General features: G+C 37.7%; 1 long non-coding RNA gene across 1 annotated transcript in view; it reads left to right on the top strand.

Annotated features, from left to right (window-relative positions):
• Window positions 1–5,101: 5,101 nt before the first annotated feature.
• LOC141745331 (uncharacterized) overlaps window positions 5,102–12,768 on the top strand; it is a 62,903-nt gene continuing 55,236 nt past the window's right edge. The window contains exon 1 of the long non-coding RNA XR_012587738.1: window positions 5,102–5,179. This is a non-coding gene — a long non-coding RNA (uncharacterized LOC141745331). The remainder of the gene's footprint in view (window positions 5,180–12,768) is intronic.

Below are 12,768 nucleotides of genomic sequence, written 5' to 3'. Positions count from 1 at the left end.
GCCTTCCAATTACTTTTTATCTGGAATGTATGAGTTTAAGCAAAGCAAAACATACCAGAAAATATTAAAATGATGATAGTTAACAGTATTACTGAAGTTAGCTAGTGAAATGTCTGCGCACCACCAGTTAATATTTCAAGAGCAGGAACAGCAACCTGGTATTAGTTGTACTGAGTTGGTACTGTTAACTGAACTGGAGCAAAGAAGTAACGGTGATGTTTAATACAACGTATTAGAGGGTATGTATGGTGGAGAAGCCCGTACGGTGTGATCTGATTGTATAGATAACCACCATCATCCTGCACTGTTGTGAAAGTCTGTTACTGAGTATTCATAAACTCAAAAGATCACTCTTTTCAGCTTAGGTGATGTGCAACTAATAATTGTACTGTTTTTTGCCATACAGCAACATTATCTGTCTAAAGACAACTTATGCAGCGTGCATGTAAAAGACGAGGGACCTTATTACAGAATTCAAACCTGCCTTTATTTGACTCTTTTCTGTCCCATTACCAGGATATATTAGAACAAAGCAAATCTCCTCCAAGTATACATTCAATTACGAGGGTTGCAATGTACTGCAATGTGGTGATGCATTCTGTACTTGCTGGATTTATAGGGTAATAAGCCAGTGCATACTGATGAACGTACTTGTAGACGGAGGTGTTTGTAGTGTGTTGTTTCTATTAAGACAGCCAATGCTTGGGATAGATATAGAGGGGAAACAGACTTGGTTTTATTGTGCTAAATGTTGCAGCAAACATTATGCCCATTTTTTTTTTTCTGCCATCCTGCTGTGCATCTTTTTAAGCACTTCATAGTTCCAATCAATCACGTTGCAGCAAATTGGATTTTATTTAAAAATGTAATTGGATTGGTCTTATGTGAATAAGTATTAAGAAAAGTCCTTTATCTGGTGAGTGTTCAAAATTTTAGGAATGTTAAAATCTAATTTCTCTGCAAACAGCTTAACTGGTGAAAATGTAAATTTTGCCCATTGAAGATTATAACCTTTTTTTCAATTCTGTTTGAATAAATGGAATTTCTTCAACTGAGTGACTGTAATGCAGTCATTTCTGTACATTTTACTTTCTGCCTATTATTACATTAATAACATTTTTAGCTTTGCTGAATATACAGATGGATTAAGTTTTATTGCTCTGATTCCTCATTTGAGATCTGTGACTAGTTGATGGGGAATTTTATCGACCAGTGCAAGCCAATGATGCAACAGATTAAAATGCAATCAATTAATTGATTACAAAGTAGCTGTTTGTAAGTAAATAGCTACATATTATGACAAAAGAGTGGAGATTCTCTTGCATTAACATTGTAGGAATACAGCCCTTATGAATTTACAGTTCTTGCTAATGTAATTAAATAATATCTCAGTGACTCTCTTGAAGAAAATTACAAATGGAAACATGCTGTACATGAAAAGAACAATGCATATTTTAATAGTTATACTAATACTAAAGGGAACCCTCAGGGATTGTTCCCTTGGTGGCTAATTGACAATAATACAGATTTTAATTTATGCCTTGCCATTCCTTTTTCCTGTTTCAAAACTGAACTTGCTGTCTTTTTTTCTTCAGGTTTCTTTATAGGCAATAGAGAAACTGATAATTTTCTGAATAAAAAGACACAACTGTGCGTGCTTTTGCTCATGTTACTTTATCTGAATAAATTTGCATGTATAGCATGGTTCCCACACACTGCTTCTGCAGCCCCAGGTGGATCAGCCTCCTTTTTTCTCCCTGGTTTTGTGACAAGTAGCTGTGGCACTGACTGGCTACTCGCTGGCTTTGGCCATAACATGAGGTAACTGTGCAACAGTATTTGGTTTGGATGGTGGTGAATTCATGCAATGAACTGACAACTTCTACAGATTTTTAAATGTGTGTGGTTAGAGCTCTTTTCTAGGTCATTTTTCTTAATGTGGAGCATGAAAAGATACAATTCTGTAAAACACACCTAAGCCGTCTCAGGACTTGCCTCTAAGAGCTGAACGAGCCCAGAAGTAAACTTAATCCTCCTAGGAAAGCGTATGTTTGCTACTCTCAGGCAGGGCTAATATATATGATCTCTTGTACAGGTGCTTGTACACATGCACACTGTTGTGGGTCTGATGAGGAAAGCGTCTTCTCCTGAGGACACAGCTTTCATCATCATAGGTTTCGTAGTTTTGCCAGCTACTGTGGAAATTCACATGTATGTGCCAGGTGAAACATTAATAGCAGATTCTAGTAAAAGGAGGTTGTCACAATTTTCCATTAAAGTATGAGATGCAGGAGCAGCTCAGGATGTCTTAAAAACTAAGTTATGTTCCACACAAGTTGGTGTGGTTTTTTTTGTTTCTTGGTTGGTTTTGAGAGCCAGGGGAGAGTGTGCACGAGCTGTCTTCTCTGTCCCTTGGGCTGCTAACATTCTTGATTCCATTAGGAAGCAAACTCTGGGAAACTTGCACTGTATGTAGCACCAAAACAAACAAAGACACATATGTGGAATGGAAAGCAAAGGAAACCAGAGGGTCTGTATTCCAGCTGAAAAAAAAATTTAAATGGCTGTTTATCTCATAAGAGCCCTTCTCATGAGAATTTGTAATAAGTTAAGCCTGGACTCTGTGCCTTGAAACAGCTTTAAGTCCAACAGTACTTTTTATGCCAATACGAAAATACAGAACTTTCAATAAACAAAGCCAACCTTCCCCGGATCAGAAAGGATCTTCGGGATCTGGTTTTGCAGTTCCCTTTAGTACTGAGCGAGGTAAAGTTCATAATTTTGGGCACAGTCATTAAGCAAGCTCTTTGGTAGATACTAAATTTCTGGATGGGAATATTTTATAATTTTTTCAGTCAGGACTCTTCACATTTGTAGCTGTTTTTGGTGGTGTTCTTGATTTCTTGGTGTCGTGAAACATGAAATACACTTTTAGAATTCTTCCTTCAGATTTGTTTTGCAACTCCTCCATAACACTTCTATTAAGCATGCCAGAGCTTATGTGTTTTGTTCAGTTCAATATAATTTCACATAAGGGATTTGAAGGCCAATCAGGACTTTGGTATTTCTGATTTAAACTCTGGTTAGCTTTACTGATCTAATAGGTTCCACGATAGAAATAAAACTATTCAAACGGTATGAGAGTTCACATAAAGAAAATGTTTTCTCAAAATATTCTGAGGTATCATAAGTGGAAAACAATTCAGAGTCAAAAGAAGATTTTGAATTTCCAGGTGCCTTCAGAGTATCAAACAAATCTGCTGCTTTCCCAGAATAAATCCTGCAAGTTTCTTAGTGAAGCCTAGGAGTTTCATCTAGAGAAATATTTGGAACATTAAAGCAGATCAGCAAACCGCAGGGCAAGCTCCTAGGAGCTGGGGCCTGAGAAGTTTCTCCCATGAACATTCTTTTGTTCGAATCCATGATTTCTTCTAGAAAAGTTTGAGATTTCAATGAATTGACGGTTTCTGATTTAAAAAAAAAAAAGTTCATGTGAGAAACTCACAGTTAGCTCTTATGTTGGTGTATTTTTCATGTTTCTGGGATATGCGGATGTCACTCTCTGTCTCCTTATGTATTTTTCAATTGCTGAAGGAATTGGAAGGCAATGAAGTTACTTGATTTGATATGAACTCCAAGCTTTCCTTTTAATTTTGTAGGACTTTTTAACAGATTTATTTCACTGGAAATAGTTACACTTCTAGGACATACCTTAGGCCAAGGAAGCTGCTGGAGAGAGCAAAGCTATGTGAGCTGACAGAGAGCCCTGATGTATTCCACATGCTCTGCACAGTGGGGTTTCTAAGGGCTCGTCCAGAATGTGGTGACTGAAGCACAGCGAATCCAGTTCAAAACTAGTTTTGGTTGGGGAGAGGCAATAGTTCAGGCAAGTTGTTGGCGATAAAACCCACTTGAGAAACTGAACAAACTTTCAGAAAATTACTATGAGCTTCAGGCTCCTGTGGGTACACAAGATAAATAAGATTACATGGGTATGTCGGTGTAAGAGCAGTGCTGCAGCAAAGCATTACTTTAAAATGCTTAAGTGAAGAAAATGTCCTCCTTGTTCATGCTTGGCTGGCATTGGCACAGCCCTCACCCCTTCACCAGCCTAGATGTTCTTCAGCAAGCAGACTTCTCAGCTGCTCCAGGACAGCCTTGCTCTGTCTTCATCTGCATTCATCTGTCGCTTCAGATGTCTGCCGAAAGAAAATATTTTCCCTCCTGTATCTTGTTTTCCCTTAATTTCTCTGTCCTGAAATTCTGATATATGACTAGAACTCTTGGAAGCAACATCTTGGAAAGCTACCAAAAACCACAGTAATGTTGAAAGAGAAAGTCTAATAGCTTTAAATGAGTCTGTGGAACTCTTCAGCAACTCAAATCATATATCGAAAAAAATCAAAGGCAGAAAAAAAGCAGGAGGGCAAGGGGAGGGTATGTAGAGGGCGGTAAGAAAGGAAGAGGAGCTAGTGGTGTGTCTGACTTGGATTCCAGAATGCCATGCCTGGAATCTAAATTTCATCATGTACTTTTTTGACTTCTGATCACATCTGTAGTGCAGCTCTGGTGATTTGTAACATACGATATTTCCTTGACAACATATTTTGTACACCTATGTTGCTTAGCTATTCTAAAAAGGATTTTGCTTGTTCTCTACATGATTGTATATTTATGCAAAGCATTATCACTTCAGTGAAATCCAGATGTTTTCTTTATGACTGTATCTGATGCGAAGTGGTCTGAGAGGCTCAGAAGCTGCCACAATGAAACATCCCTGGGGTGGTACAGCATCAACAGAAAAACAGCCTTTAAAGAAGTCTCTCCATAAAACCGATCACGGTTTCTTAGGCAACCTTTTCCAAATGTGACAAGCCTTGGCTCTGCCTCAAGCTGCTGAACTTCCTGCTTTTCCAGATCATTCCATAAAAACCTTCCAAATTTAGTAAAACCCTCAGTCTCTTATTTTTCTCTCTTTTGTTTTGTCTTTTGTAGGAAAATCTCTGCTGGTTCTCGTGTAACTGCTGTCTATAGCTTTTCCACCCTTAGTAAGATTAAGATGTCTCAGTATAGCTTTTCTATTCTTAATAAAGATCATGGATTTGATTAGGACTGGAGTTGTGTGTAATAATAGGCAGTGGAATACAGATCAGGCAATCCCATGGGATTTCTCTTACAGGTAAGGTTGTTTCTTTAGCCTCAAGTTTTTGTTTGATAAAGAAACCGGTCCCAAGATGAGAGGAATTCCTTATTTCTAGAGACGCCTGACTCAGCCCTGCTACTGCATGCTGAAATTAAGGAAACAATGAGGGCTCTATACTTGTTGCATGACTGATGCTTCTTTTTTCCCATTTCCCAAAAAGTGCAAGCATAATGCTTTTCTTTTCCAGAGGTCTTTTTCAGAGTGGGGAGGAAAATGAAAATATTTGCACTTACGTAAATTTTTTTCTTTTTCTACATTTTTGCAATAAATCTAATGGGAAAATTGCAACATTTCTCTGTTGTGAGACAGCTGTATATAAAATTTTGCCTTATGAAAAATGGAGTCTGAAAAAATGAGACTGGAAAATGGAACAGCATTTCTGTGGCAAAAGGTTTGGGAGGTTATTTTCTCTTTTTTGTATGTGCTATGTATCCAGCTCTGGTGTCAAAGCTTAATGCTCTGTGAAGAACTCATTACTATCCATCTCACAAGATCACAATGTGTGTCACTGCCTAAAATTCAAAAGAAATAGAAATGCATATGTAGAGGAACTTGAATTATTATGAAATGTGCATTTGAAGACCGTGAAGAAATGAAGTGTATTAGTAGAGTACATACATATCCTGACCTTTGAAAAATATCTTTCATTACTTGTTTTGATTTTACATTCTAAAGAACCTTGATAAGTCAACAGAAGTAGTTTCAAAAACTAAAACTAAAATCTTATGAGGTAAGGCTATAAAGCTAGCTGTTAGAAAACTATCTAAACTTAATTTCCTTTTCACATTTTGGGTTTTGAAACATGAAGGTTTTACACTTCCAAGATTTTGTCCATAGCATTAAAATTTTTGATGAAGCTAAGATTCTCAGATGAACAAATTATTCTTGTTATTTTAAAGAAAAACCACCAATACAATTTCAATATTTGATAACAAATAAAATGAAATACGATTTGTGATTCTCAGCACTAAGTTGAGTGTTTCATTTTCTGTTGCCATTGGTAAAGAAGGTATTGAAAGAAAATTTATTTTGGCATTTTTTTCAAATATTCCTTGGAGGGTAATTATGCAGACTCTTGTTTGTCATCTGTCTTTGTATTTAAAAAGAATATATAAATGCTGGGCCAATGTGTTATTGTTAAAATTGGTTGGTTGTATTCAGTAAAGGTAGTAAGTGTATTGTCTGTGAGGCAGAATAGCTCTGATACTTTAAATACTGTAGAAAAATGTAATTAATTAATGCTGATTTTTTTTTTATTTTCATGGAGTGGCTCTGGGCTGAGTATCCTTGCATAAACTGTTCATATGAAAGCAACACTACAAGTTGCCTAAGACACTTCTGTGTTGCTGGTAAGAAAGGTTATAAGAGATAAAGAACAAAATTTTGGCTTTCAATATTGCTCAAGGAGGTTAGGAAAAGAAACTGCAGCGCATCTCATCAGGTGATACTTTAGGAATTCCTGTCCCAGATTCCTGGGACAGATAGCAAAGAAAAAGGAGAAATAAATTTGCATCTGTGTATACCAACAATAGGGAATTTCCGATAATACTTGATGCAGTCAAGGTGCACGGGGTCTCGGAGGGACTGTCTTGCCAGGACTCCCAAAAGACAGAAGTGGCTGGGGTATGGACGAAAAATGTAGTGCCGTTCACTTTTATTTTTATGTGGCTTGTCAGGGACTTACGCTGGCTGGCATCTTTTCAAGACAGAATGCCTTTCTGTTGTAAGAGCTGAGTAGTAGTGCAGGACAGTAGTGCTTTCTGATCTATCTTTAGCTGTATTAAATCTCAAGCAATAATCCAAAATGATGAATTTATGGAAATGGTTTTGCTTCCAAAATTTGTTACTCTTCCCTCCTGCTGCCCATCCTTTTCCATCCCCTACCCTCCCACCCCCCTCCACGCACCCCACCCCAAAAAAAAAAAAATAAAATGCTTGTTATCAGCATTTTTAGAGCCCAGTTCATTAGTGTTTGGTGAATGTAGCCAGAGTTCAAGTTGCACAATTTTATATGAAGAATTTCCTTGAGATACTTTTCTGTCTGCTATTGCCAATATATGAAATGGTCCCAAACATCACATTCCTTTTGCTCTCCTCTCCAAATTGTTCCACATAACATATGGGGAAACAAAGTTTCTTTCATTGTTTTCTGGGTGGATAGTCAGCACTTTTAAGTTTAGTTATCACATCAAAAGCAGGTAAGGCACTAGAGCATGTGAAAATCATTTCAAGGAAGGATGCCATTCTGTTCAGTGGTTTGTCTAAATTATAAATGAAATTTTCCTTTCAAGAGACAGAGGTACATCTCCAAAATTTTGGGCTATATTTTTTCCTCTTTTCCCTCCAACAGTTATGATTTTATATTTATAATTTTCTGCCTGAGGTAAACAAACTGCTGAAATATATGAAAAGTGTGTTTTGGTCTTGGCAAGCCCTGTAATTTTAGCAGGATAAAAAGTCATATGCATTAATCCCCCAGTATGCAAGGACAGGGAGTACTTGTTCAGCGAAGGGCACTGTGTACATATTCAAACTGTACACTCCGTGTTACCACGTCCCCTGCAATAAAAGCAAGAGTCCCAAATTAGGAAAAAGATCTAAAACCAAAAGGGAAGCAAACAGTGACAGTCAAATAGACATTGTTACACAGATACTATGCTTTCCCTAAGTAACACCAGTGATAATATAATAGCAAGTAGTATATGTTAAGCAACGTCAAGTGCTTTTGGAATTTTACTGCATCTTTTTGAAAGGATGTTCATGTTGTGTTGCCACATTGAAAGCAAAGCAACTAGGTTAACTGTCCCTTTTGACTTAGGTTTCAGCGTGTTAATGTGCTTTCTCAATCTCCGCCCAAAGCAGGTTGAGATGTGCGACTGATTGAATGATCATTTTTGATCAGTAAAGAGGGGTTCTTAGATGCAACAATTAAAACAAGCACCTCTGAGTGGGATAAGTAAAGAAGATGAGAATATGGCTGTCGTGTCCTTTCCCTTCACGTTAGGTATCCATTAGAAAAAACAGAGCAGAGGCACTGAAAAAGATCCCCAAAACAGAAGTTTTTATCACAGAAAAAACATATGCTTCATTTTGAATAATGTTTGCATTTCCAGCAGAAGTTTATATGACAGAAAAACTGTGCTACATTTTAATTAATGATTGCATTCACAGCAGAGCAGCAACTCCCCATCAGTATGTGAATGCATAGGAGGACTAATTTTTATAACAGAAGTAAATTAGCTATTCTGTCCGTACTTCTAACATTCCACAGCATCATGTTTCATCATGCAAACTGAGGATGTGGATGCATAAGCATCGACTGTGCACTGCCTGTGGTTGTAGAAACTATTCAGCAGCTTGTTCCCTTGTCCTCTCATGTGTCATAAATGAATAGTTAATACAAACAGTAACAGAGTGCTGTGCATCGGAGAGGGATGCAGCATATCCATGCTGCTTCCACAGTACATGTGTGACTAGGACATAAGAATCTGTGAAAATTGAGTAGGTTTTCTCTGTCCCCTGTATGTCCCGTGGTAAATCTGTCCTAGTACAAGCCATCTAAAGGGGGCTGTAAGCAGTACCCTATGCCTGTAGTTCACAAAATGTAGTGTCTACTCCTACCATCCAATTAGTCAATATATAATTTAGCCTTAATTTATCAGAGGCTCTCACAACAGTGAGATAGCAGAGATTGCTTGATAGAAAACAGACAGCATCTCATGAGGTAGAAACCTTAATTTACAATTTTTTTCTCTCTTTAAAGCGTCAATGCATGCCTATGATCAAGTAATACCCACCCAAATGGGAAAAGGCAGAAGGAGGGAAGGGAAACAGGCAGAGTATGCACATGGCATCTCTATGATGACAATGGTGTGAGACCATAACAAATAAACCCCACGCCTGTGAATACATCATTCCTTCTCCAGGCCCGTGGTGGGCTGAGAGGCAGAATGACAGGCAACGTGTCCTGAATCACCCTCACGGCGTTGCAAACTACTACTTAGGAATGAAGATTTCTTAGCAGCTCTGTTTTAGTAAACACCACAAGCAAAGATGAGTTGAGTTGCTTTAGAAGGAAATTGCATGAAATTCTAGTCTAACCAGCAGAGAAATTGTTTGTGAAAGTATACTAAATGCTGAGGACTGTAAATCTGTGTCAAAAACAAAACTGCTTGCATTACGGAGAGAGAAGCATGACACAATTGTTAATAGTGTGGAGAGGCAAGAAAATTGGAAAACTGGGACACTCTGCTCAAGGTGTGAAAATGACATAAGTATAAATACCATCCACTGCTTGCGAAGTGAATGTAACTGCTTTCTTGTCACTTTGCTAATTACTTTAGAGGAGCCTTGATGTTGCAGCTGTGGCAGAAAGTAAATATATGCTTGTTAGTACCTTAGAATGAAGCTTAATTCTTTTAACAAGAAAGAAAATTAATCTGGCTGTGTTTGCTGTTCGTTTTATATGGTGAATTATGTCTGTATCAACAAGTTAGTCTTCTCGGGCTATATATTTGTCAAAATGTTTGTGGTTCGTTAAGTCCATGAAGGTACAGTCAGAAGCTAAAATAGCCTTGTATTTTACCTGCTTTGTGCATTTTCATATTTTTGCCCCATAGCGGATGAAACGGATTAATAGCTGGTTGCACTGGCTTAGAAAGTGCAATCTTACCTTTTTTAGATAGATTTTTTTTTTTTGAGGCATATTTTTCTTTCTGGGGACCGAAAGTGTTATATTCACTGCAGGGAGAGAAAATAGACTGTATTTTTAATGTTGGTCCCCTGTACTAGTTTACATCTAAAACTTTATAGTCTTATTGAGAGAGCGTAACTTTTGCTAATGTCAGTGGGCGTTTACATAAATATATTGCAGCAATTTTGTGGGTACATTTATGCAACAATTACATTGCATAAATATATAGATGTCACTTAGCACTAAGAATTTTAATTGTCTTCATTATTTGGTTAGTTTCTTCCATCTTGGTGGTATCATATAGCGGCATCCACTGCAACTTCCCTATCCTATTCCATCTTTCTTAATCTATTTCTTTTTAATTTCCCTGTCTAAAAATATTTTGTGTTCTTTCTATATGTCCCACTATCTCACAGCCTTACCCATCCTTCCCTAACCAGTTCGAAATTAATTAACTAATGATTATATTAAGCGTTAGTGATTTTTTAATTACTATTTACTTTTTTTGCTTATTTTATTGCTACTTACTAATATTTATTAGGACAACTGAGCCTGACAGGGAGCAGAGCTTGCTTTTACGTACCAGCAATATTATTTTGCTCTGGAATTTACTAATTTCACATTTAAAAGCCTCATGGCAAGAGAGTTAGGAACTAATTTCAGATGAAGCAAAATAACTTACTCTCACACTTACAAATCTGTGATGCCTTTTTGGTATCTGCTTGGCAATTAGCAGCTGTGAAAATCAGCTTGTGGTCGGCAGGAGCTGATGCACTAGATTAGCCTATTTAAAAGGTCTGGGCAGGCAGGGCCGGGAGCCGTGTAACCCAGCTGCCTTTTTGGCAAGAGGAGTTGCTTCCTCCTGGGTCACAGGTAAGAACTGCAGGTCCTCTGTCCCAAGAGAGGTTTAGTTGAGTACAAGTGACACTTAACATTTGTGTCGTGACGAGCTTTAAAAAGGATTGTCCAGGTATGAAAAGAAAAGCTAAACAGAATTAACAATCGAGGAAGAAATGTCTTGCAAATGCACTCTTGGGATAGTTGTATGGCCCCATATCTGTCTGTAAATAAGACCTTGTTTTCCACTTCACCTGGCACATTCTGTCAGGTGTTAAATTTTATTGCAGCAAATGATTTTGTGGCTGGCTTTTTTTCCCTCTCCCAGTCATGCTGATTAAACTCTGCACCCTAACTATTACAATGCTGTTAGACCTTCTGTAAAAAGCCTTTTAAGAGATTACTATACAATAATTGTTGTAGTAAGTTTAAACTAAAATTGAATTTTGTTTTTTTAACAGCCAGTTTAACAAAGGAATAATTACTGAAATTATTTTATGGAAAAAAAAAAGAAGAAAAAAGAAAAAGCAGAAGAAAGGTAGATTTCCAATTTCCCTTGCGAGGCACTGGCAGTCCGTTTTTGTAGGTCACTCAAGCCCTAATACCAGAGAGTATTTTTGCTTTGGGTACGGAGTGTGTAAACCTCCATGAGTTTACCTTATGTCCCTTTCTCTGCCCTGTATCCCCAGGGAACATGAGTATTTGCTGTAAGGGTAAGAGCATACCGAGTGCTTTCCTGGGGCCTCAGTATTTTGAAATTGAATGGGATTGGCCATATTGTCTTTCTGCTTATCTCTTAGTCCCATGCGCTTTCTGTCAACTTGCCTATTCATACTGAATTATATCTGCTTTCACATGAAGATTGAGTTAAGCTGATGAGAATCAGTTCATCTACAAGTGATGGCTAAATTTGATTATGCTGTTTCTGACAAAATTGTTTCTTTAAAGATGTCAAATTTGTACTGTAAACTTCAAGTGAATTATGGCTGCCTTTGTTTAATTGCAGTTGTTAGCTTATTTGCTATTCCAGCTGCTGTTTAAGAAACACTTCTGTTATGAGACTGGAGTCTTGCAGGCAAAAGTGCATTGTTTGTCTAAGAATTTAGAGGATATCTGAGAGAGCATTGCATGTCCAGCATTATAAGGAATAGCACGTTGAGAACTTAAAGTGCCATATGTGACCCGTAGATGTTATGGTAAAGTAGCAGCTACCAAAATTCATCTGGCAGATCTAGTAAGCAGATATCCCCACTAGTGAAATAGGATCATTTTTCATGCCACATTTCTTTCCCCTTTGGGGCCTACTCAGACCTCACGCTGTCTCTAAATTATTAAATTAGGTCTTCCTTGATCATCCAAAGGTCGTGGTGCCTAATGTGTGTTAATGTGATGGAAGTGTCAGACACAATTAGTTTCAGTAGTAAAACATGGGTTTATAGCCCTAAATGCAATAAATTAAAGTGTGCTGTAGACTGCTGTAGTCAGGGAAATTTCTGCACCATTAAGGTTTGATGAGGAAGTTCATGTCCTCTTTAGGTAGGAAAGGGGAGCACTGGGTAGAAGGTGGTGTGATATGCTTCATGTCCATGATTGCTATTACTCCTCATTTGAGAGATTATATATCAAATGAACACAAGCTCAAAATTCCCCTTCTGGGGGAAAGGCAGGCAGTAGAGTTTTACACTGCTTGCATATTCTCTTTGCTGGTATCTTTATGCTGAGAAAATTCCAAGGTGCATTTTAAGCATCAAAACATCTTTAATCTTGATGCTGAGGAGGGTGCATGCTGTCAGAAGCAGATCTGTTTCTGTACAGCTTGCTATTGAAATTTCAAACTTCTGCCATGAAAAATTCAGCTATAAATAGCTGTGGATGGTAGAAGTGGGTAACCGAGGAGGGAGTAATAAAGCTGACTAAATTGGTGTGTTCTGTAACCTGTCTAATGGAGCAAGACTTTACAATTAACCGTGACTGTATCCGTTTCCTGTCTGTAAGCGGGAGAAAAAAAGCCCACAACCAGATAGTAGCAGATAAG

This window comes from Larus michahellis, chromosome 6 (genome assembly GCF_964199755.1).
Source record: "Larus michahellis chromosome 6, bLarMic1.1, whole genome shotgun sequence".
Lineage (NCBI taxonomy): Eukaryota > Metazoa > Chordata > Aves > Charadriiformes > Laridae > Larus > Larus michahellis.
Note: the sequence above shows the minus strand (reverse complement) of the source record. Positions and strands in the feature narration are given on the sequence as shown.